This window comes from Anser anser, assembly GCF_964211835.1.
Source record: "Anser anser genome assembly, chromosome: 14".
Taxonomy (NCBI): Eukaryota; Metazoa; Chordata; class Aves; order Anseriformes; family Anatidae; genus Anser; species Anser anser.
In genome coordinates this window covers 8,324,170-8,349,328 of record NC_139735.1, presented here as the reverse complement: position 1 = coordinate 8,349,328, position 25,159 = coordinate 8,324,170, and the positions used below count along the sequence as shown (strand labels likewise).

The 25,159-nt window shown below is 42.7% G+C and overlaps 1 long non-coding RNA gene across 1 annotated transcript; it reads right to left on the bottom strand.

The window, feature by feature from the left end:
• Window positions 1–9,983: 9,983 nt before the first annotated feature.
• Window positions 9,984–19,922, bottom strand: LOC310881598. The gene is made up of 3 exons (XR_014572466.1): window positions 16,039–19,922; window positions 14,468–14,514; window positions 9,984–13,520 (listed from the first exon to the last, which is right to left on the bottom strand). It is a non-coding gene; the product is annotated as an uncharacterized lncRNA (long non-coding RNA).
• Between the last annotated feature and the right edge of the window lie 5,237 nt (window positions 19,923–25,159).

The window sequence follows — 25,159 nt, the reverse complement described above, 5'->3', positions numbered from 1 at the left end:
CAGCCCCCCTTGCTGCCCTTTACTTCCACTTCGCCAGACATTTCCTCCTTTCTGTAAGAATTATTTGTCTCACCTGAGCAGACCTGCAGCCAGATAACCTTCATCCTCGAGTCAGTCCTCTCAGCCACTGCACAGGCTACAAGCAGTGGCAGCTCAACGCGAGTTATTGATAAGCTGAAGATGTCACAGCCCCTGGTATTACCAGCAAACCACCTAGCAGCATGTCAACAGCAGCTGCACAAGAGCCAAAGAGGACCTGGAGAGCAGCATTTGCTCAGTGCAACCGTCCTAGATTCCTTAACGGAAGACATCGTAGCTTCCCAATGGTCCAGCCTTCCACCAAAAGCAGTGCATATTAAAGATGGGAAGGAGCTCCCAATCTTCAGGTAAACAGCCCAGAAATATCCCGTCTGTAAAGCAAGAGGAGTGGGGACAAAAGTGAGGGGTTGTTTCCAACTCTTTCCTAGGTAGTGTCAGCTCAAAGCAGGAGTCCATAGTATTTCTCATGCAAATGCATGCAGGGCAGTTGACAATAAAGGCACAATCAATGACACGTAGTTAAAAAAAAAAAAAAAAAAAAAAGAAAAGCTATATTAGAAGAAGGAACAAGTGCAGGTTAAAAGGTAAGCTTGCAGGGTAGATTCAAATCAACGTATTGACTCAGCTTTACAGATCCCCAGCCCAAAATGAATTCCACACAATAACTAAGCAGTTGCCTTCCAAAGGTGTTAAGCCTATTTGTGTTTTGTTTGTTTTGGAACGGCCAATAAAACAGCTTTAGATGATGTCAAATAGTGCTTAGGCCCATACAGAGACAGCTGCTCAGATAAATACTCAAACCCTAAACCATGTTCTGTTTTATAAGTCATCAAAAGCTCTTTGAAAATCCACTTGATACGTGGCTGGGAGCTAATGCGACTTCCTCACACCTGCCAAACCACTCGGGGCAGGTCAGAAAAAGGCACTAAGTTTGCTCACCAGTTTGAGCTTCTGCTATTATTTTCTTCTAGCAAAATTATAGACCCTTATATCTTTCTGAATAGTAGTTTCTGTATGACACCGGGGTCCCTGAGATCAGACACTGCCACTACTTCTTAGAGCATAAAAGTGGTAGATAATCATAAGCACGTACAAGGGCTGAGGACAACCTAACCTGCCTGAAGGCGCTTCCCATCATTTTATTCAAGACAACTGCTGTAGCCAGGCAAGTCCTTCAGACTGTTCTTTCTCTACATTTTATTCTTTTCTCTGTTGTTTCCTTTGACTTGTAATTAAAACCCCTCAGACTTGAATTTTGCCTTTAGCTTTTTATTTTACTCAGATAAATGTATAGTACACTTTTACTATAATACAGGAAAAGCACCATAGAGGCCCTGTAGAGAGAATCATTTGGGTGTCTGTGGGATGAGAGATGGCTCCAGTCCTAATCCCTGTTACACTGGTGTTAGTTAGGAGTCATTCCATAAAAGCCAAGGAAATCTTCAGAGCTAAGAGCTGAAGGTGCTTTGTGCTCTCACATTCAGCCCCAGTGACCATATGCAAAACGGAGTGGTTAAGAAACTTCTACTAACTCTGTATGCCAAACAAAACACAAGAGGAGCTTTAGGGCATAACACCATGCACTTTTTAAATCCTGAGCCCCCATTTAAAACTAGTCTCTAGCAAAAATAGTGAGAGGGGCGTGTCCCAGTCTCCCATCTCTCTCTGCTGTGAATCAGAAAAAAAGGGAGGTAGGGCAAGGAGCAGCTTGCTGGATGGGTGTTGTGTTTTAGACAGCCAGACAGAGCTCAGCAAGCGTTATGCACCAGGTCTGGCAGTATTCTTCTGGGCACAGAAGGGAAGAGAGTTTGAGAAGAAATATCTTCTGCAAATGCTTGACTCCAACACCCCAGCCTTAGCCCTTCTTGAGAAGGCAAAGCTACCATTCTGAGCATGACATACACAATTTTAATCCTAGAGTGCTCCATGTTACAGGTTAGGGGAGATGGTTGGTTAATGGAACTTTCTACAGATTCACATCTCTACCTTCACCGCGGGTGGCTTGAACAAATGCTTAAAAAAAAAAAAAAGTGACAGAGAGGAAAAAATAAAAAGAAAAGACCAGCATATCCTTTGTCCAAAGTGGTCTCTGTGCTATGACTTATCCAAAGTGTGGATCAGAACTGGTAGGATTCCTCAGAGTTACCGAAAACCAACACAGTCACTTCCTTCTGAAATGTTGATGAGCAGTTGAAACTTTCAGAGAAGGTGAAAATTAAGGCAGATTGTTTGATGGCAATAATGGTTTCTTCAATGCAACACGATCATTTTCTTTTTATAAAGAGGACAGAAGGGATAACATGGCCAACACCAATCAAACCATTTACAATGGCCAAAAGAGATGGAGCTGAGGCCTTCAAGTACTACAAAGAAGCCAAGTAGGGTAAGGAGAAAGATGACAAGAAGTTGGATACAAGTGCGAAATTATTTCCTTTCCATTCAACATAATAATAGACCTACAGCTGACCTTGAAACTTCCAAAAGGTGCCCTTGTATTGAGGCCTGGAAACAGTAGAAACAGCAGAGGGCTTCTGATCTCTAGGAACTTCACTCACTCACTGAACTTTTGAGCTGTCATTTCCAATAAACTTGGCTGCAGATGAACCAGAACTTTTTTTTTTTTTTAAAGGAAAACTATTCATAGTTTGAAAAAAGAATTGCGGGGATTTTTTCCCTTTGTCGTTCCATTTGACGTCCAAAAAAACTACAATATCCTTGTGGAGTAGAAAGTGAAATAGATGGAAGAGGAAAAGTGGTAAGAATAATGTTACAATGAAACCACAAGCAATAGAAGAGGAAATGTTAAAGACCCCAAACCCAAAGAGAAAAATCAAGCTAGGAGCACGTCTTTAAAGCAAGTGAGACCCAAATGTGCTTAGGGAAATTAAGCGATTCCCTATACGAGCTACTTTCTCATTTTAAAATGGGTTGGTAATGATTAGCAACCAACATATTAAATGAATATCTCTTTCTACTATCAAAAGTTTTAACTCATCTATACCAGACTTGACTCCTAAGCCCAAGCAGTTCAGCAAGGTGACCTGAGATGACAGCAGAGGATGACATACTATTGACTACAGTGAAGAAGTAGGAGGAACAATTGTGCCTATCAATTATTGAACAGAGAGAAAGGAAGGACTCAGCGAATAACTAATACATGGAAGCCTCCATGTCTGTGCTCTGTGCAGGCTTTGGTACGCCAGATTTATAAGAAAATGCAGTATTATTATAGATAAAATTTAGGGGTAACATGATCAAATGGTTTCTCGTTAATTAAAGTCATTAAAAACTTTCAATCTGGTGCAAAGCAATGTAATCTTTGAAATACTAGGTAAATATTCCCCACATCGTCCTGAACAGGGACCCTGAAGTTGGGTATTGAAAACCTCCACAAAATACCTGGTGGCACTACTGAAGTAGCCAGTTAAGAAAATCTCAGCTGATGAATGGGAAGAGAAACAGTACAGCAATAAATTCCTATGTCTACCCTCCAGTCAATAGATTTCTCTTGTTCTATATTCAAGCTGTTTTTCACCTTGTACAGAGAATCAATGCAAAATTTAGGCTACTTTTAAATTTGCATATACCAAGGCTTTCCAAAGCTTCCTGAATATTTCCCAAGCATTCTCATGACTTCTGTACATGTTTTTTCATTTCCTAGCAGAGAAGGATTGCAAGTTTTAACTTGTTCCTATCCTGCTCCCACTTCCTGTCATTCTGTGCCTGCTTTGCATCTTGTATATTGACCTTTCTGATGTAGCAGAGATTTACAAGCCGAACTACCTTGCTGAGGCCCTTTTAGGTCCCAGAAATAGAAAGAACCTTGCCAGAGGTAGATGCATGCATGAAATGAGATAGCATATTGTACATCTGATAAAGCTTCCTTGACTTAGCTGTCTGAAAATCATTACCTGTGTCTATTTCTGTAACGCATATCGATCAAAAAAGTGCATGCTTCTTACCGGCTCTTGAAAAACAAAGTTTTAGGCAGATATGATCTGAACTGACATGTCTACCAAAATGGTGATGTGCAACAAGAAAGCAAAGGAAAAAAAACTCCCTGAAATGATCCCTCTTAAAACAGAATAAACAGCACATGGCACCAAATCTCTAGAACTACTTTTAGGATTAGAAGTACAATTTGTCTAATGACCTTTATAAAAAAGAAGTGGAAAAAAAAAAAAAAAAAAGAAAAAGAAAAAAAAAGACTTCTAGGCATACAGCTGAAATGTGCTCTTCATTATGACGGGATTAAGTCCGAACAAATCCACTGACTCCAGTGGTGTTACTTCAGCTTTACACCGCTGCACCCAGAGCTCCCTCAGCCTCAGCAGAGCTGCAGCAGGTTTCCTTTGCTGTCTCAGATCGAGATCCAAACACAAATCTCAGGTTTCATTTGGCTGGGAAGGAGGAAGTTTTATTTTTCAAGTCTACCGTGGGTTGGCAGTGGTAGTTTTTCGAAAGGCTGTTGGTATTTGTACCCATCTCAGATCCACTGAAAACAATGGCTTTAGCATGGGAAGGACCAGATCTGTTGCTAATTTGTTTTATGGGAGGCCTTTTAGCAGAAAATTTTGATCTGAAACTCAGTAAGAATCAGAAAAAGAAGAGCAAGTGATGTCGGGGGATTTGAGATCAGAGGTTTTGCTTCTGACACATTCTTGCTTATTGATAACACGGAGATTCCCCTTCGGCATTACAAGATCAAATGCAAAAGCTGCCATCCCCCTGCAAGGTGCTTGGCACTTCCAGCTCCTTTTACAAGTGGTAGGGAGACGGCAGCTTGCAGGATCAGGCTGTGCAGGTGCCAGGGAAGGCTGACAGCCCCTTCCAGCCACCGCACAAGGAGGAGAGGTCCTCGGTGACACCAGAAACACTCCCAAAGCCTAAGCACAGGCAGGCTGGTGTCAGGTCACTGGCGTAGGGATGCCTCACCAGACAGTTGGGATTTTAACAGGCTAGATATTGTCCCAGCGCTTGGTATTCATTGATAATAATAGAGATGATATGTACTTAATAGATTTGCTGTTTAGGCAGATGATTCATGTTAAGCCATAGGCATTTGGTGGCAAACATCATTAGTTCCAATTGTGTGAGAGAAAGGCCCGGGAAGAGGAGGCACAATCTGGCCTCTCTTGCAAACAGCTGTGTTTTTAAATCACCATTCTCGGGTTGTTTCCTGTAGTTGTTGGTATATACTGTACACTGAAAATTAGGCCTCAAAAACACTTATTAAAAATTTATACAGCTTATGACAGGCTCTTTCAGAAACATAACCCTTAACTAATTCATGTTCACTTACCCTGCAGTTTTCTATTTATAATACTTTACAATTTCTGTGTATTTGTATTATAAATTATTCAATGACATCAAGGTTTTTATTTTGATGAGAGAATTTTTGATGAATTTGACAGAGTAATTACTTCAAATCCTGTTCTGGATCGCTATGAAAATATTTAATTTTATTTACTTCAATAAATAATTAAAATGTGAGAGTAGCAAGCGTACTCGCAGTGCCTTATAGCCTGTGACTTCTGTTTGCTTCTCCCTAATTAAAATAGCAATGTTTATGTGTGTACTGATTTAAAATAATAATAAATTACCAGCTGGGGAGGGACATCTAAAGGAGGAAGAAAAAGACTCTTGTAGCAGCAAGCGCAGTCTTAAGGATAGGAAGAAATTATTCTGGAGAAATAGGAAGTTAGCGATCCCCCGGTGCTGTTAGAAGGAGGCACTCCGGATAGAATCTCTGCAAGGTTCATGTTACCCAAATGAAGATTATTCCTTTTGTGGATTTAAAGTTTAAGAACAGGCAGCTTTTCTAGATGCTCCCAGACTGATTCAGCAAATATTTTAAGCATGTGCTTAACTTGAACCTGTGAGCAGTTCCACAGATTTCAAGAACACTCACATTCAAATTTCAATTACAGTATTTACTGAAGTGTTGTTCTGGCAGCAGCCTAGATCATCTGCTAAATCAAAGATTAAAATTCCACATTGTGATTTGTGCTACACTGTCTCTTAACTCTCCGTGATATAATCCAAAACAAATACTCTTTGTCCCATTGCAGAAAACTCAGGTCGCAATGGTCAATGGTTTGTAGGCTGCGGTCCTCTAATTCCTCCAAAGGATTTCCATAGGGTCAAATCTGTTTCTAAGTCTCATATGCAGTTTTAGGGCTCAAAGGCAGCAAAACTGTATGTATAAGAAAGGCAGACAGAAAGGCAGAAAGGCAGAAAGGCAGGCAGGCAGGCAGGCAGGCAGAAGGAAGGAATGAAGGAAAGAAAAAGAAAGAAAGAAAGAAAAAGAAAGAAAGAAAGAAAAGAAAGAAAAGAAAGAAAAAGAAAGAAAGAAAGAAAGAAAGAAAGAAAGAAAGAAAGAAAGAAAGAAAGAAAGAAAGAAAGAAAGAAAGAAAGAAAGAAAGAGAAAAAGAAAAAAGCTTGAATCCTCAGAACCTCTCAGTTGTTTCATAGGTCACAAACAGGCACATATTAAAAGTTTTTAATTACATTGAAGCCATCAAGCATGCAAGTGCATAGTCATCATATAATAACAGGTTAATTACCTCATTAGTTGGCTTTTTTGACATTAAAGCTTGCTCATTATTGCCACGTACAATGGTGGTCTGGTTACCCACAGGCTGGTAATTGAGAAAAATTGACATTTCTTGACAAAAACTGTTTGTATTTCACAGGAATGGAGTGAAGGGGGGACGGGACATAGGTTAAACAGCTGCAAGCAAAAGTAGAAATATTTTCCTTTTTTTTTTTTTTTTTTTCAATTTTTAGTATTTGCATGGCTGAAAGAGGTAAAGTACAGCTGATCCTAGCTGGCAGTTAGGGACAGAGCTTTTTGGTCGCAGGTAAGAATTCGGTCCCAGCCATCAAACCATGGGTGAAAATCAGTGCCATCTGTTGGCAGGTCGCTGGGCTGTCCGCAGAACACACAGGCGATGTGTCGGAGTGATTCCCCCTGGACAGGCATTCATACCTCCCCCACCACACTGACAGATCTGAAACAAATCGGCGTGCTGGGTGGCAGTATCGGGGGAGAGGACGCAACCTGAATAATCACAGGGCTGCTGAACGCAACAGCAAAGACTTTTGGACCTACCAAATAGAATAACCCTAGTTATTCTATAACCCCAGCGGGCTCCATCTGTGTAACCCAGACACAAACTGCACCCCTCCTTCACCCCCAAGTGCCTTTCAGTGACACAGTTTGGGCAACAAGGGAGGAGTTTTTAACCCCAAGCATGGGACGTGAGATGCTGCAAAGGGCTGCAGCTGCAGTGCCACTCCATGGGAGCTCGTGCCCAGCTCCCCTACAGATCGGCCGCTCTCCCTGTCCCTCCCAGCACTGATACACACACACATAGACACACGCACACACATAGACAGACGTACACACACACCCCTATAGACACACACACCCACACACCGGGATTTCATCGTGAGCTCCGATGTGACTACAAGTCACGGCCGGTAATAAATCCTCACTGCTGGTATCCGGCTGGATTGCCTGGCGGTGGGTTAATCCAATAGCGAACCCTAATAACACGACTTTCAGCTTGCTGTAAAAGCAATTCCTGTGCAATGTGCCATATTTCTGTGGCAGTGCCTCACGTCGCAGCGGGTAACGTGTTCTGTCACAGGCTGTTGTAAACACTCGGGCTGCTTGGCGTGCACCGTGCGCAATTCATCTGAGCGGAGACCTAAAATCTTACACCTGACTGTTTCACTCACTATCAAGCCTAAATAAAGCCTCAACGGCAGAAGCAAGCAGGGAACACAAACCAGTTGTGACTGGTGCTCGCAGCCGAACACTTAGGAGCAGAAGACACGGGGTTGGGATTTTGCTTTTTGTGGTGCCACTGGAAGTAGCAGCAGAAGGGGAGGTCTGGCCTAGGAGAGGGGCTGACTGCTGGCCAAGCAATTGCAGGGGATGGGAGAGGAGGAATCAGAGGTCGTCCTTGCTGTGACTAAAATCCCAGCATTTACTTGGCTATGGGTTCATGTGTAACGAGGTTTGGAGCTGAAGGAGGTCTGGTAGCTAAAAGGAGCACGGAGAGCCTCTCCACCCGGCTATTCCTGGCTACTATTGATTTGTTCATAACCTCAGGAGAGTCTTGTCGGGGCCAAAATGTTCTCAGGTTGGAAGCCAAAAGTTCATTTAAGATAATGCAGCTGTTAAATAAGCATCTTCATTTTCAGAGGGGATAATATCAAAGAATGGAAGGAGAACGCGATACAATGCGCCTTTTCTGTTAATGTTTTACTTGCATTCATTCAAAGACATGAGTCTATAGGACGCCAAACGTCATGTCATGTAAAACAGTGTTTGGCATCTGGTTTTCCCTTCATCTTTCTCCTTTTCTATTCTTTTATTTTATTTCTAGTGTGTGCAGCTAACACTGAAGATTTTATTTTTCTTTTTTAATGGAGCGATTGTTATTGACTAGCGGGTGCCTGTGTTCACGGGGTAGGAAAATAACCCAATAAAATCTGCTGAACCTAAAAATAAAGAACCCAAAACAACAACAGGAGCTCTCTGTATCATGTGCACCTGGAAAAAAGGAGTGCTGTAATTTGGGCAGTCGACTGCACATTAGGAAATATGATACTGTGGTGGGCCTGTCTGTATCCTGCTAGCCAAGGGACCCGGGGCAAGCTGCCTACTTGTCCCACCACTGCTCTGGGCTATCCTACACGAGGGATGCAATGCATGGATGGGAGAGCTCATTCACAGATTTTCAAGTTCCCTGGGAGCGACTTGCAGTAAGAATTAGCCAGAGCTTGAAGACTTGCATTGAAAGCTTAAAAAAAAAATTAAAACTTGAAAATCACAGGTTCAATAAATGCTCCTCAATATCAAGCCCTGTGTAGGATGTTCCAAAACCCATACCAATAAAACCCAGCCTGCAACAATCCCAAGAACTAATTCACATTTGCAATTGCTCAGCACTGCATTTAAGCATCTCCCCTCCTCTGCTGGTCCACTAGGACTATTTACAAATCATTAAATGTTGACTGCAAAGGAAGCAGATGCCACCCTACTTCAACCCAAGGCCTTGGTGTTCTTCCTTTGAGAAGGAGGGCATTAACTACACCAGGGCACAAACACCAATGGAGTTCTACCACCGAAACAATAAAGCAAATTTTAAATTGTGTAAAAAAGGGGAGGAAAAATCCTTCCTCCAGAAATGTCTTGGGTGGGAAGTGGCATCAGTCATGCCACAAGGACAGGAGGGGCAAGCAGACTTTATTGGAAAATAAAGATGTGAATAAATCTACTCTGATATAAAATGCCTCTTTTGGATTTAATTAAGAGTCACCTTTTTAGGTGACCAGAAATGAAACTTCTCTTTTAAGGGCACCGCTTTGTATCTGACTTTTCACACAGAAAAGCATATGGCAAAAAAAGCAGGAAGTGGGGATTAAGGTACATTTTAACGGGCGGCATGTTCAGCCAGATGGCCTCTTCCCTGCTCCTCAACTTCTGTATGCTTTTTCCCCCCTCCAGAGTTATTTTGATTGGATTCCTTCCCCCAAATAAAAATAAAACCTCCATAATTTATGCTATTTTAATGCATACTCCTCAGTTCACCTCACCCCATTCCCCAAGTACAGGCTCTTTAAACACAAGTCATGTTGTAAAGAGAAGCAAGATCCTTCCTGGGTGCGGCACAACTCCCAGCTGCCCAGCCCTGGAGTCCGAAAAAAGTCCGAAGCAAGGTACAAATCTGGAAGGATTTTTTCTCCTGGCTGCTCCTTGCCTGTTTTCCTCACTCTGCCATTGAAACTGCCTGTCTGTGCACCAGTAAGGGTCCCTGGGGCTGCAGAGCTGTCCCAAAAGTTTCTCCTGCATTCTCAAAAAGCTGGGCAGAACCAAGAATTCCCATGCCTAAGCCAACACTGATGGCACCAGTAAGTGATCAGGAAAAGAAAGACAAGAAAAAAGAAGCCATTGTCTGTTGAAAGAGGAGGAAGACAATGGCAATTAGATCAGTTTGGATGCTCTTAAAAAAGCACAGCTAGAGAAGAACCACAGTTCAAAGGCATTCCTATGATGGCATTCCCATGTCAGGGCACTTAAAAATTGTCCACTGTTCCTTTTTAAAACCAAAAACTAAGCGGGGAATAGAAAGTCCTCCAGAACTGCATTAACAGAGGTGAAACTAATTGTCAACAGAGATTAACGGAAAAAACGTGGGAAGAGAGAAAAGAAGAGCACAGGTTTGGTGCTTCGGTTTGGAGAGTCTAGGCACAGCAAAGAAGGAATCAGAGAAATGCCCACATCCGCTCGTGTATATATAACAGCAGTCGTTACCTATACATATGCCTGTGTACACACACGCACGCACACATATATATACATGAAAAAAATATAAAGCAAGCAAGCAATCCCGTTTTAAGAGAAATACACTATTTTTATGGCGTACAGAAAACAGTAATGATGATTACACTTCCTCAGTGGAAGCCTTCATGAATACAATGTAAATTGCATGACATGAATGCGAGAATAAGGCTTCACAATCCTGACAAATAGCGACTGGAGAGGTTTGGATGAAACATGGAGGAGGGAGCAGTGGGGAACTTCCCATGGCTGGAGCTGGACAGTGTGTAATGAGCAAAATTCATTATCTTAAACTTTTGGCTATGATGTGTAATTGTTAACCTCTGCCGTTAGTTCAAGGCTCCTTTCAGTAAAATATATGGGTTGCCATCAAAGCTGATTTGGATTAGGAGGCAAGCATGTGCCCTCACTTTTAGGTTATATTAATACACCAAAATCAATAACATGCCATAGCTTTCAGAAGTAGTAATAAAACACCCTAAAATATTCCCAGAATACTTCTATAAATTATTTGCTCAATGTACTTATGTTAAAAAGGTTGTCAGTTACAGTGCTCTGAAAGACTCTAAAATTACAAGTCATCGTATTTGTATTTGATAAACCCCCTGCTGTTTTGGGTCAGAGAGGGCTCCAGAACGGGGAGAAAAAAATCATTATTTTCCCTAATAAATAAATTACTTGCCTGTATTTCATGTATCACTAAAGCCTGCTGGTATTGAGGACTTAAATAATAAATAGCAAAATAGCTCCATTCATTTATTAATAATAATGCATCTTTTCTTCCTCTTACCATATTTGCGGGCAATGGATTGAACGGTAGGCAGGTGGAAGGACAAATAGTTGGGCCACTGGGAACATTTAAAACTTTCCAGTGTAAGGTGAACATGTCAGCACCGACAGCCTTTTAGCTTTGCCAGTGGTGTGGTGCCAGGGCTCTCTACTGTCTGTGCCTTTGGGCTACAAGAGTGTAAAACACCTCGGAAACCTCATTAGCTAATGGACTTCTCGCATGTGGGTATTTCTCAAATAGAAACCCATTTTCGATTAGTCATCACGATACCTGTTCAGTCCTGCTCCATGTAGGTACCTCGCTGCCCTCAGCAGGTTTAATGCTCGTAACATTTAAGCAGGGCAGCCCCGTCCCTCTCCGCATGGGTGGAAACAGACGTTGGGCAAGAAAGTGGCAGCAAGCAAGGGGCTGATCCAGATACACGGCTCTTTTATAGTCAGCTAACCAGAGATTTGTTTTATTTGTGACTGTTCTCAGCATAAATTGTTCATTTCCTTTCTGATCCAGCCTACAACTACATCTACCTGATGATTTTTAACAGCCATTCCCTTTCATGGCTCTTTGATTTAAAGAAAAATAAAACATGAGCAGTTGGCCAGAGAGGTGCAGGTTTCTCAAGCTCTGAAACCTCTGGGAAAATACCTCCCTCCTATAGGAAGGGTATTGCAGCTGACTGCCCACACAAGTAGTGGCTCCAATATTTATTGTCTTTTGGTCCTAGGGACAAAAGTCCTTAACGCCACCAGCAGCCCAGCCTCTGGGTGGAAGGAGAGGTGGGTGAGCATGGCTTTCAGTGGCATGCCTTAATCCAGCACCTCCCAGGGAGAGTTACAAGAACACACACACACACAGATGACCACTTCCACCACCTCTTTTCTTCCAGAAGAAGAAAGAGAGCTGGAACCTCAGTGTTTGTGTAGGTCATGGCATCAGCGTGTCTGGTAAATGAACACCTTTCTTCACCCGTGTGGTGCAGATGGGATGTAAGGAGCCTCATGCTAACCAGAAAGCCACCTCTGCCCCTTACCTGGAGGGCTAATCTTTTTCACCAGTCAGGAGGAAAGCACTTTGCATTCTCAGTCCCTCTCAAGCAACCCAAACTCATTCTTGACAAAATAAAAAGCCAAGAAAAGAGAAAAATAACCTTGTATCCTACCACACATATCAGACAGGCTTACAAGAGATGGTGCCAAAAGCTGGCAGCTCCCAGCCTCGGGTAGGAGGGGCTGTCAGCATTTCAGCTCACCACCATTAAACAGAGTGAGTATGGTGGCACTCAGTCAGGGTGCAGAGTCTTCAAGAGCATGCCCTGCTACCCTCCAAAGGAATTTAATCACGCAGCCAGCTACAGGAACTTCACTTCCAACTACCTACAGAGTGCAGGTTCATTTTTAAAGCAGACTGTTTCTTACAGCCTTACCCACTGTGAAGTGCTGTTATGTTTTTCTACGGGATTTAGCTACAGGACAAAAGACTTCAAGCATCTAAAAATACAGATGAGAGATCTGGCGTGATACTCCTGACCCAGCCTAATAGGACCCTTGCTAGCTCGATGGGTTGGGTCACATCCTACCTCTTGTTTCCTCGTGCCCAGAGTGCCACTGGCTCTTTTCTGACCTAGGTAAATTGTTTCTTTTCTTCTGGCTATTCCTTAAGCTACCCTAGGCACCAAGCAAGGAAAGTAAACACATGGCAAAGGCACAATAGGCAGAATGGACTTGATCTTTGTTTAAAGCACGGGGTCAGCTCCTTGCTGTGAGCAGATTTTCCTCTTTGGAAACAGGTTCATGTTTATGTTTCAAGTTCCAGCAACATGCTCTGGATTTTCAACATGTGCAGCACATCTGCTCCAGCCCAGATTTATGAACAAATCTGCATATAATTGTGCTGGGCTAGGGTGTTGTTGTTGTTGTATTCCCCCCCCACACCCACCCTTTAAATAAAATGGCTTTGTCCAGGGCTGTATAAACCCCTGATTCCAAGCCATATAATTTTATGGACAGGGAAAAAAAAAAAAAAAAGTTCTTTTGTATTGCACCTGAGCTCATTAAAACCCCCAAATTCCATAATTTTACACTACCATGTGCTGCATATCGTATTTAGTACCTAGCAGAGTAATTGCTTACAGTCCTCAGAGCGAGTGCACATAAGGTGGAGAAATGATGGAACAGGTGGGAGAGCCGCCCCGTGCTTGGTAATCGCAGGTTTACGCTCCTGCACAGCTGATGTCGAGCCGTGTGGATGAACAGTTGAAAAGCCTGGATTACGGCCTTTTGTTAGCCCTGTAATGGATGCCAAGTCCCGGATGTCAGCTTCCAGTGAACACAATGGCTTCTGTAACGGACCAGATAAAACAAATAAGCGTGTGGGACGCAGAATGGGAAAAGGGAGAAGCCAGGAATAAGCAGGTCAAGGTGAAAGATCCAAGATGCCAGAGGAACCGGCAACTTAAACAAGTTAACCAGATATCCCAAGGGAAAATAACCCTGGAAAATTTGAAAGAAAGTGAGCAGCCCGAGAACTCTTCTGTGGCAACATTCAAGGTTTCCTAACTTGGTCTGGAACAAACCCAAAAACTTTTATGCATCCTCGCAAAGGGAATGATGTCAAAACAGCTGTTTCTAAATCAAAACGAGTTTTCACACTCCCCATCTCTGGGAGCAAAGATATTGAGGCTGGCTTTGCCACCATGCATTGAATGCAGTAGGATCTTCTGGGGTGGGAAGGGGAGAGGAAGGTGTGAGCGTATTTATAGCGTGGTCACAATAAGCTCTATTTTGGGTACATGCTCTTTGGAGACTAAATTCTCCTCGACTGACATTAAATGCTTGCTCAAGTGCTGAGTTAGGATCCAGTTGCAAATGTCTCTGCGTTCAGTGCTCCTACAGGGCACGTACTAGAGATGTTTATCTATCCAGATACTGTAGTTGTTGGACTACTCAGCCCAACAGCTCAGGTTGGATTTAGGCAGCCTGTATGAGAGGTTTTTAAAAGCTATCCATGCACGACTTGCTCAAGGACAGAGGGACGTGGTAGCAGAACAACTGAACTTAGCCAAGGCTCCAAAGTCCCATTAAAGTGCCTTAACCGCTAGGCTTGTATCAGAGCTACTGATAATTTCTTGGTAATTTCCTTGTGCCTGGCACAACTGTGAGTGTGCTCTGCTTGAGATTCTCCAATGTCTTATCTGCAGCCTTTCAGTTAGTTAAGGTTAGAAAGCCAGAAGGACAGAGACCTGTGTTCACAAAAAAAGCCCTGTGAACAGGGGCGTAGATACATACCTACATAGACAGTGGGTCCATGCCAACTTTTTTACTAGTTTGGTTTCCTATGGAAGCAAAAAAAAAAAAAAATCTCTTGAATTCACTGAAAGGAACAAGGAGGTTTTGCAATGGCCAGAGAAGTCTAATATTTTGGTAACAGCAAAGCAGAAATACACAAAAATTGCACATATCTGTGCTCCGTCCTAAATGGTGGGAAAGGTGGAAGGCTTTAACCTCGGCATTAGGAAACTTTTGACATTTAGAGTTTCAGAAATCTCTTAGCAAGGAACAACTTGTTTCCTTTTTTTTTTTTTTTTTTTAACTGGAGTCCCTCCTTATTTAAAACATATAATAAATGCGAACAGTCATCAGTCTGTAAATACTGGTTTTAAGTTCACTAGAGCTTTGTCGAGATATTCCTTCTAGGTAACAAGTCTGTGGCTCATTAGTCTCTCATTAGCAAGATAGAAATAAAGATGCAAAAGAAAAAAAAAAAAAAGAAAAAAAAAACTCTCCAAAGATATTGTTGTAGTCTAATTGCCTGCAAGGAATTCTTAATAATGTTTACTAATGCCTTTTCAGCATTGCCAATTTTGTAATGTTCCAGATGTGACGTTGCTGTTCCCTGCTGTGATATTACCAAGTCTGCTAAGGCACCTACAGTACGAAGTTTGGAAAGATTTTAGCCCCATCTTATGTCACTGACACGAAACAACATCCACTGGAGATTTCCAGCCTCGCATTTGTACTTTCAAAAAAAATAATCTGAACAAAACCTGTCTGATCCACTGTTTACACAGAACTAAGTAAATTCAATCACAACACGCACTGGCTGGAGCCAACAGCCTTACAATGGACGTTAGCAGCACTTTCAGTTACACAAAGTTCAGCAACATTTGCTTTCCTTTTTTTGATTTTTAATATATTATTTCAGACTCTGTGACATAAATTGGTTCCTTATTTGTAGAGAAATATCTGTTGCTTGGGATATGATTTTACGTTGCAAGCAGCATTTGGAATAAAAAGCAAGCAGACATTAGCAAAGATCTGTAAGCAAGTCTCCGTGCACCACCATCGTGGTATGCTCCTGCTTTACAGCTGGGCTAAGGGAACAAAGCAGGCAGCAGGCATGCAGCTTTTGAAACAACAGAGCTTTTTCCACTAATTGCTCCGAAGTTTTTGGTATTCTGGGAAGAAGTCGGCTCTCCCTGAGTCAGATTTGTATGTCATTACGGAATATATAAACAAACAGGTCTGTTTGGCCAATTTTACTGAGAAAAAGAAAAAAAAAGTTTGAGAGATCATCATATCTTTGTCATTTTTCCTGTCTGACAATTTGTGTACCTGCTGGCAAACTTCAGCCAAACTGGAAAGGGGGTGATATTTCCATGATACAAAATTCCTGGAAAGAACTAGGTAAATAAAAGAGCCAGTACTAGTGTTCCCAGGAAGAAAAATCCTGTGGTGTGAGCACTGTGTCCATATTAGATGAGGAAGCTTTGTATGGGAAAGAAATCGCAAGAATACCCTGACCACAGGGAAAGCTTCTGTCGGAGGTGGAAACACAGCTTCAGGGCAGGGACTCCCACCTGGGTAGCAGAATCAGCTCGAGCTGAAACAGTCTTCATGACCACATCCTAAAGCATGATCTCAGGATCAAATAAAAGGCTGGATTTGTACGGTGAGGGAGAGAGGAGGAGTCACATCATGGATCCACGACACCAAAAACTAAACGATCACAAGAGCAATTTGCTTTCCAAGTAGCCATCCAATCTGTTCATACAGAAAGCTTGTTCAGAAAAATATATAGGGGTTTTGCGACTCTGGCTCATCACTTAATGACTGCGAAACTCATTTCTTTTTCTTAAATGTATCCCCTGCTCCTGAAATGACGGCTCTGTCAATTACTGCTATGGAGTTCCTCGTGCCTGTCAGGACTGGGTTAATGCCGTCCCTGGAGGCACTCTGCTCGCTTCCCAGATCCAGAGGAGGACACGCTGCAGTCTGGCCACCTTGGCTCATGCTGTTAAAAAGCTCTTGCTTCCAACTCTGAAGGTCCCCAGTTCATTTTCCCAGTATATCAGCCAAGACGGTGGTCCTCACATTTGCACTCTTCTAATAGTTCCAAGCTTACATCACATTCCCCTTTATTTACTCTTTTTCCAAGTTATATATATATCCTTAGCCTTAATCACTGTTCAGCCAAGGTTTCTTCAAGCAGACCCAAATCCAGCGATCACTGGAGCCAATGGCAGTCTTTTGACTGACTCCAGCGGACTCGGGATCATAAAGTCCTGAACCCACAAACATCTGCAAGATCTGGAGGCGTTCCAGCAGGGATTCAGATTGGACATCGGCCACTCAGGCCCATCTTAATTCGTAAATCAACATACCCAACTGACTTTCTCTTCGCTGGATCCCTTCCAGTTTGTTAATACGTTTCTGTTAACGAGGTGCTTAGAACTAAGCACAATATCCCCAGCGCAGTCACATGAGAGCTGTTACATTCCTACTTCATAATGTTATGTCTCCACGTATCCTGGCCAAAATTGCACCGACTTCGCTAGCTACCATGTTTTGTTGCAGCCTCAAGCCCTCATCCCGTCACTCGCGCTCGCCAAGAGCCGTGCCTCGCTCCACAGGTAACCGCGGCAGTCAGCAGGACGCCTCGCACGGGGCTGGCAACGCCAGCGAGGAAAGCAGAAACCAAGCCCAGAGAAAGAATTCCTATCTAGATTTTTGAGCTGATAAACTCAGACAGCAGAATAATTGTAACAATGCCATCCTGCTGCTTTCCTAAGCAATAATCTATTTTCCTCATTGGAATAAATGACTTGGCCATCAGTCTCCCGGTTTATCCATTTGGGAACTGGATTATTGCTTCATAAACTGTGCAACGCGCTCCTATTACTGTTTAATTGCACTGGGCAGAGAAAGGGGGGAAAAAGATTTTGCAATTTCTAACGGAAATCTCCCAGAAGCACTCTCTTTCTGTGTTACTTTCCTCAATAGTTCAGTGAATTGCATTCCAGTCCAAAATTTTCCTCCGAACAAAGAGCATAGTTTGTCTTCACACACGTCTGCCAGGGCAGCTCCTCTTTCCAGTGCACCGCTCCTTTCCTGCAGCTGGACGCTCGGGTTCCTCACCCCTCCTGCTGTGAGATTACACCGTCTTCTAGGCAAACATTTTCTCTAAAATCTCAGCTATACGTTCAGGCCTGACTCTACAACCAGATTTCCTACCGCTATCAGCAGAAGCTCCCCTCGAACCTGTTTATTCTTTCCATCCTTTTTGTTTTGCTTGTTGCCTGCAAGCCCAACAGTGCAGCATCCTCTCCTGCCTCCAGCTTGTTTTCCAAGGCTAATCTCCATACTCTGACACAGCACTGAGGAGTCAAGTTGAGTTCAAGGAAGCTGTTTTGTTGTCTGAGAAAAGACTGCCAGCGAGAGAGATTCCTGGTTCTTAATTATCTAATGTTGACACTTGTTTCCCTTTAGGAAACTTTAGCAAATTTCTGTTAATATTTTTTTCTTTCTAATTTCAGAAGTTGATTGAAGTGTTTGCATCAGAATGTTTCTCAGGAAAAACACCTTTTCAGCAAACTTGGAAACATTTACTAGCCAAAACCTTCAATGGGGTTAGTGTTTTGTTCAGATTTTTCCCTGTGAAAACCTGACAGAGACAGAAAATGAACAAGGAGTTTCTTGGTGAACACATTTGGTTTTCAAAATGTGGCTTTGTAAGAAGTCTGAAAACTTTTACCAAAAGATACCTTTTTAAATTTTGATGACCATAAATTTTATAGGAAAGGTAAAACAAATAAAAACAAAGCTAGGAAACTCTTCTGGGCACTATGAAAAGAAATTGGTAGAATTGGTAGAAAGAAAAAAGCTTTTTCTTTTTTTTTTTTTTCCCTGCAGGAAAAAGCCTAGGAACTCCCTAGCTTTACTGTATCCCAGACACAAGTCTGAGAAAGCTGCAAGCCAACTTCTCCCTTAAGCACTGCCATGTGTTCTCCCACACCGCTCCACCCATTTGTGCCAAAAACCTGTCCAATTACCTATCCTCTGGTAAACCATATCTTATCATTTACTCGTGCTTAGTGCTTACAGATTGTTCCCATTGCTTTCTATCTCTCAGGCAGCCAGCTGACCTTTCTGCTAAACTCTGCGCATCCCACTGCAGTAAGTTTTTTCCAAACCACATCTGCCTCGTTTGGCCAACTCATCCATCACCGCACCCTGGCACAAGGACCGTGAGCTCTCCAGGGCCGGACCTGCCTTCTACGGCAGCTGGCCAGGGAGCTGCTCTCTCCACGGGGCTGCAGACTTTAACTGGGATTCCCAGGTACTCTTGTAATACCAATAACAACCAAAAAATTGCCAACTAAACAGGGAGAGTCCGTGACAACGGAGAGCTTTAGCAGAGGAACTGGGGACAACTCCTCTTCTCATTTTCAGAGCTGGCAGTGTCTTTCTGCATAATATGAAGCTGTTATCACAACGGAAGGGGAAATATTTGGCATCGGCAGTTGATTTTTGGCAGGCATTGATTTTAATGCACTGCTACACCTGGGAACACCTTGGTCCTTATTTATATATAACCTGGGGAAGGAGGCCCCTCTGGAAGCAGGCACTGGGTGGGGAGGTGAACAGATGAATTGCTGCTGTCTGTGCACAGCTTCTGCTGCTTTGGGGCGACAGCCCACGGCACACGCTGTTACTGCGGGCATCTCCTTGTGTTTCAGCTCCCTGCAACACCAAAGCTCACTGGCAGGATGTGCAGCCTGCCAGGAAACGTGCTGCTGTTTTTAATGGGGGGTCAGAAAAGTGAGAGATGGGGAGAGCAGCAGGCTGGATTAAAGGCCGAGTCACCGGCCACGCTTTCCTCTATTGGCCAGCGAAAATCTGGCTGGAGATCTCCCACCAGACACTCTTCTCCTCTTGTCCTTTCTGGGACATGCACTCCAGCCTCGTGCACAACTTTGCAGTTTCCAAGGAGACCGCATGCTGCTCGCCCCACAGCGCCCCGCGGATGACCGTGTGACTTCACTCGGTCAGGGAGCCCATAAAACACTGCAGCCAAAACGATAGCGCTGCAGCTTGACTCATTGCGATATTAGTGAATCCTAAAGGACATATGAACCTAATGATGGGTTGTTCGGTTTGCTTTTTCATTAGTGCTGTTATGATGAGACCTAGACATGGTGTCACTGCTTGGAGACAGCCTAAAGAAAAAAAGAGCTGTGGAATCGCAGGCTTCAAAGAACCGATTCCAATAATCACGTTACTCCGATTCCTGAAGGAAGATGAATACGAGAAGCCAATTTCATAATTGTAACAGTACAAAAATACACTAAAAATTCAAAATTTATAACATCAAGTAAGTTCACACCAAGATCAAAGATTAAAAATTGGATACATTCCTGAAAGTATGAAATGCATCAGTTAGGTAGTGTGGCTCGGTGTCAGGAGATGGGAATCTGGTGCCTTGCTCAGTCGCAGACTTCCTGAAGGATGTTGGAAAGCTCCTACAGGACATAAAATGCATACGTTTCTTTGTAAGCCAATACTCATCTTCACCTGAAAATTAGGTTCTGCAAATAGCTTTCCAGATCCCAGTTCATAAAGGGATACCAACGTGTTAAATTCTGTTTAGGGACCAAAAAGAAATTAGATACCTGGGTTTCTCTGTGAGTGTAGCCCTCCTCCCTGTTTCTGTGACCTTAATTCCCCATGTCTTAAGTAGGAATAGTAGAGTTATTCTCACTGCAATGGGGTGAAAATAAAAGCTTTAAATAATTATGAAACACCTATACTAATGTGGCAAAGACCTAGATAGTAGAATTGAGTGTTGGATAGTAGAATTGAGTGCTGGAGGAAGTCGTACTTCAGGACTGTACGAGGAGGAAGCAGCAATAACATACCTACAGCAGAACAGTTCACAGGTAACAGACCCCAGCTGATAAGGAGTGCTTTGCAATTGGCAGTACTCAGGTTTTTCATGACATTGGATCAGTCGTGACTATAGCAAGTAGAGGAGCAAATGATCCTACATACCGCAAGTAAAATCTACCACTGGTTAGAAATCAAACATTTCAACATTTCTGGTCAAAATACTTACAAAAAAAAAAAAAAAAAAAAAGAGAGAGATGCAGTCTTTGTCCCATATGCCTACCCTCCCAAAGATTGCCCAAAATACCCCTGAAAAAAAATCCAAATGCTAAAGAAATGTTTGCATATGTATGTTGATGGAAATCATGTCTTGTCTCTCAGACCCCATTAGCCAACTAGGAAGATAATGTCATTGGTTTTATACAGCAGGAATCACTATTAAACAAAGAGACAGGGAATAGTTTTGTTTGTTTGGACAGTCTCTGACCAATAAAGGAAAGCTGAACATCCACAGTTCATTCACGTATGCTGCTCTCCTGCCATTCAGGTTATGTCTACACACATGGTTATAACGAACTTTGAGGTCATCTTGCACCTGTCTTGTGCAGATTGATCGTATTCCTCATTTCTGTAACATCTCCCAGCCTTTGTCAAAATCATTTATGTGGTGCTTCTTGGCTACAAAGCATGGCTCTTTTAGAAACAATTTTATGAACTATTTCTAGACATGCCTTTATGGATTACCTGCTATTGCCCAGCACACTTTGATGTATCGCAGCCCAGGAGATAAAATGGGAGGAGTAAGGGGCAGAAGTTTGGTAGAGTTCCTATGGATCTGCCTGACAGAAGTAGCCAGTAAGTGTATCTGGTTCCTAGAGTGATTTTCCAGTTGGTCTGAACTGTTAACGTAGGACTGGTGGTGTGTTGATTGTCTATATAAGCAAATATCATAATTTTGGAATGGATGGGATTGCAAGAGGCAAGTCCCAAATGCTGGTGCTGGGTCAGAGCCATTTGCTTCTTAAGAGCTGTTCCTAGGTCTTGCGCAAGTACCAACCCTAAATGAATGCTGCTCCCACAAGTTCAGTCCTCCCTGACTTTTAGTCTAAAACATTACAAAATGTTGGTTATTGGACAACCACAACAACTCACAATGGGGAAACATCTGAGCAAAGAACGTCCACAACGATCACTTCAATACCCCTTAACTGTCCTAGTAAAGGAGGTGGTTACAATCGGATATTGAAGGAAAACTGTCTACTTCCAACTTAAATACACGTCAGAAGAGAAAATATGAAGTGAATCTCCTGCAATGACACAAAAACTAAACTGAAAAAAAGAACTCCAAAGTATTTTAATTTATTCCTTCTCTCTGAAAGAATCCACTTTAAAAGCCCGCATCCTACTTTAAAAGCAATGAAGAGGAAAATCCACTTCACTCTCCTGCCATTAAGGAAATGGTTAATAGGTTCGGCAAAAGGTGGCAGTATGAGTCCTGGGGAGATCTGTTTACTTTGCTAGGGACTGACACGAACCTCTCAATTTGTTGAATGAATTGTTTTTTGAAGATAAAATACTTTTCTTTCCACTCTTTTCAGTGTTGCTCCAGGAGTACAGTTAACCCAAAAATGTGCTGGATGCATCAGAAATTGCAGCCCCAGGAAAACAGCCCTTGATAGAGCAGATTTTCTCTCTTACTGTTAAGTTTCCCACGCTTCTCAGCCAGAATCTGCTGGCCACAGCTCAGAGCCTGACTCTCGCTGTGAAAGTACGGGAAGCTGGTTACAGACCCTGGATGTTTGAGCTGCAAGAGTTGGAGTGGGTGTAGAGGACAGGGACATGATGCAGAGCTGCCCTCTATAACAACAGGTACTGTAAGGCCTCCAACCTCCTAGCACATTGGCTGCTTCACAACCTATAACGTGTTCTTCCCTGTAATGCCTATGTGAGGAGAGGAGGTCCCAGAAATCTCACTGTTTAGGTGGGAAAAAAACAAAAGGTCACAATCGAGAACGCAGAATCCTGTGGTTTTCAAGTCCCAGACTCTTTTGCAAATCATCTCGCTCCTCCTCTTCCATCCACAAAAAAAAAAAAAAAAAAAAAAAAAAATTTGCAATCCAAAGGCTTACATTCACGGGGCTCTTTGTCCATCGGTATCTTTCTGCTACGGCAACCAGAGGTGGAACACAGTATGCTGTGTTATATGTTTATTCATCCCACCCTAGATCTGGAATCAGTTATAACCTTGTGGAAGAAACAACATGTCTTTTAGGGCACTTACAGACATACCTGAGGCAGGCACAGAGACATGCTTGAGCGCCCGCCAGCCAGGTGCTCAGGGCGTGTGATCCTTGTCCCAGGCTCTCCTTCTCTTTCTAAACCAGTGGTGCATGCACAGTTTTAAGTCTTGACTTCTCTACTTCTGAATTGCAACTCTGCCTATTCAGTGGAGCCTCATTAAATGTATTGATTAGCTAATCACTTGTAAATTAATTTGGGCATTCCTAATGTTATCAGCATTAGGCAGCAATATCTGGAGTTCTTATCATGAGTCAGGGTCCCGCTGTGCACAGAAAACATACGACCCTGTGAACGGCAGTACAATGGAACAAACACTGGCACATCTGCAGATGCAGTAGTGGATACCATTTTAACCTCACTTTTTTCTTAAGTCTCTCACACTGCATTCAAAATAATCTCCCAAATCCCACTTCCTGTCCTGACCCCATGGCAAGAAAGAACACGGAAACCAGGAAAAGCAGGAAATTCCACTCAAATTCCAGCTGCAATCATTTCTGCGAACAAGAGGGACAAAATGCAGCAGAGATCATGGTGGATAAATGCCATGCACCCAGAGAGGCAGCTGGTAAGGAATAAGGTCGGGGGTAGGGCGTGGGTCACACATGGAGGTAGAAGTAGACAGCCCTGACCCTTGCCTTACAGACTGTACATCAATATTAGTTAAGAATTGACTTTTATATAAGACTAATGCTGGTAAAGGTGTCTGGATGAATTTCTCATTCTCAGTGACAGCTGGATATGACTTCACTCCCTGCTTTTAGTGGGAGGAGAGACTGGAATTCATTCAAAGGCTTTTTTAATCATTACTGTAGATCTCACTGTTATAGTTACCAGTAAGAATGCAACCCACATACACTTCTCAAACAAAGAAGAGGAAGTATCGCAGTTTTGTTTAACATCTTCATTGGGCCTCTCTTGGACCATGAAGCTGTCCTGAAAAAAAATTTAGCTTTCTCCAAAAGCAGAAAAAGTAAGCCTAGGAGCTTGAAATCAGTGCCAGCAGAAGACGTGTATCTCCTGATCTCATTAGAAGCCTGATTTAACTCAGTGGATCGCTCTCTGATATTTTAAAATGAGACTTGCGAATATTTTACTTCTGTTGGTGAGGATGCTTGTGCAAGGCAGGCAAGAGAATTGCTTAACCCTTGAAAGAGGGTCTGCATAGGGGTTTAACATATTTTAAATGTGTCCCTTATTTAAGCCAACACATGGAACTGGTGCAAACTCAACACATAGGCAGGTCTGAGAGGAAAGAACCACCCTGACAACACTGGAGATGACAGAGGCCCTCTTTCCAACTTCTCCAAGGCTGTTCCTTTGCAAACTGAAGGTAATGGAATCACCATCACCTCACGTTCTAACAGGCTGCAGGAAAGCAACCTTTTCCATTTCATGGGGATGTTGCCAGGTCTTCTTCTGCCCTTTCCATTTGCCATCTTCCCAAGGGACCTTCCAAAACAATACAAAAAAAAAAAAAGGAGTCAACATCACTCTGACAAGTTGTCTCCTGCTGCTATGCCAATAAAAATGATCTTCTTTGCACCACACTTCTCTGAACCTGACATCTGTCCTAAATCTCAAGTCATACATACTTTAACATGAGTCATCCTACAGACGTCCTTCTGCTACTCTTAGAGTCATGTCAGAAAGAATCATTGACTTATTGTCAGCAGGTTCATCCTACCATGTTAATGGTGTCTGCAGAGCCCTCTTCTCTGATCTTGTTCTTATGTCCCCCAAAATGCTAGAAAACACTTGCTGTGCTCTAGGATGCCAGGAAAAAGGAGAAAATTGTCTATCCCATGCTGCTACTCTGCCTGGAATGTAAAGGGTAATTTGCCAGATTTTGGAGTACTCTACCCTGAGGCAGAGCAGATAAATATCTTCTCAGGAACCCATGCAGCCCCCAGCTGCCTGTATAGGTTATCTGGTTCTAGTAATGCTCTTTAGATTTTCAGGAAACATAATTGGCATTCTCTAAAAAGATTGTGTACATTTTATATACAGGAATATTGTCTGATCTGTTTTGCACAGGATTCTTTACTGGGCACTGCCTAGTTCCAGATGCTCCAGGGAAAAATTCCAGGACTTCAGAGTGGACAGTTACATGAGAAAAGGAAAGACAATCTTAAGCCTTGAATCATGAGCTGTGTACATCTCTTCTGCTTTTAAGGTATAGACCAAATGGAGAAGATGCTTCCTTTAAGGTGCAGAGGCCATAGCAAATTCTGGTAGTTGTCATTATTCCACCAACTTGTTGTCTTGAAAGATTTATTAACTCATTTTCTTTATGGGTCTTTTAATTTTTAAGTTTTTAATGTTGCCTCCAGTCTCATACACTACATAATGGCCTTCCTGCAAAGTCACTGAAAATCAGTCTCAGCCTTCACCTCTCCTACAAATGGAAGCCTAAATGCTTGCAGAGCATGGCAGTGTCTGTGGTTTTGCTAAGATCCTGGAAGTCAAGCCACTGAGCCAAATCCATGTCTGGTGCAAACCAGCACTGAGACTTTA